The sequence below is a fragment of the Triticum dicoccoides genome, unplaced genomic scaffold (assembly GCF_002162155.2).
Source record: "Triticum dicoccoides isolate Atlit2015 ecotype Zavitan unplaced genomic scaffold, WEW_v2.0 scaffold154276, whole genome shotgun sequence".
NCBI classification, from domain to species: domain Eukaryota; kingdom Viridiplantae; phylum Streptophyta; class Magnoliopsida; order Poales; family Poaceae; genus Triticum; species Triticum dicoccoides.
This window is the reverse complement of record NW_021210119.1, coordinates 1-880: the sequence shown is the minus strand read 5'-3', so window position 1 is coordinate 880 and position 880 is coordinate 1. Positions and strand designations below refer to the sequence as shown.

The 880-nt window shown below is 51.1% G+C and overlaps 2 non-coding genes across 2 annotated transcripts; both read left to right on the top strand.

Annotated features, from left to right (window-relative positions):
- Window positions 1-277: 277 nt before the first annotated feature.
- Window positions 278-396, top strand: LOC119344117. Its single transcript, XR_005166465.1, has one exon. It is a non-coding gene; the product is annotated as a 5S ribosomal RNA (ribosomal RNA).
- A 297-nt stretch (window positions 397-693) lies between these two features.
- On the top strand, window positions 694-812 carry LOC119344116. The gene has a single exon (XR_005166464.1). It is a non-coding gene; the product is annotated as a 5S ribosomal RNA (ribosomal RNA).
- Window positions 813-880: the final 68 nt, after the last annotated feature.

Genomic DNA, 880 nt, shown 5'->3' with positions numbered 1-880 from the left:
CGCTTGCAAAACAAAACGCACGTGTAAGTAATATATTTACCGTGTTTTATTATTTTGCACGAGTGCGGTAAGTCATAGCTGGGTGCTCACGATTCACGGGTCCAGCGTCGGCGTTGTGGCGCGGCAAGCGTGCACTGGTGCGGTTGAGAGGGAGGGGTGGAAACCGCGTTAAACTCGTCTCCGTAGTTGAGAGGGAGCGGCCAAAGCAATGTACAATCGTCTTTGTAGTGGAGCTGGGAGGGGCAAGGATAAGGGACGAAGACCGGGGTAACATGTCGGATGCGATCATACCAGCACTAAAGCACCGGATCCCATCAGAACTCCGAAGTTAAGCGTGCTTGGGCGAGAGTAGTACTAGGATGGGTGACCTCCTGGGAAGTCCTTGTGTTGCATTCCCTTTTTAATTTTTTTCGCGCCGCTTGCAAAACAAAACACACGTGTAAGTAATATATTTAGCGTGTTTTCTTATTTTGCACGAGTGCGGTAAGTCATAGCTGGGTGCTCACGATTCACGGGTCCAGCGTCGGCGTTGTGGCGCGGCAAGCGTGCACTGGTGCGGTTGAGAGGGAGGGGTGGAAACCGCGTTAAACTCGTCTCCGTAGTTGAGAGGGAGCGGCCAAAGCAATGTACAATCGTCTTTGTAGTGGAGCTGGGAGGGGCAAGGATAAGGGACGAAGACCGGGGTAACATGTCGGATGCGATCATACCAGCACTAAAGCACCGGATCCCATCAGAACTCCGAAGTTAAGCGTGCTTGGGCGAGAGTAGTACTAGGATGGGTGACCTCCTGGGAAGTCCTCGTGTTGCATTCCCTTTTTAATTTTTTTCGCGCCGCTTGCAAAACAAAACGCACGTGTAAGTAATATATTTACCGTGTTTT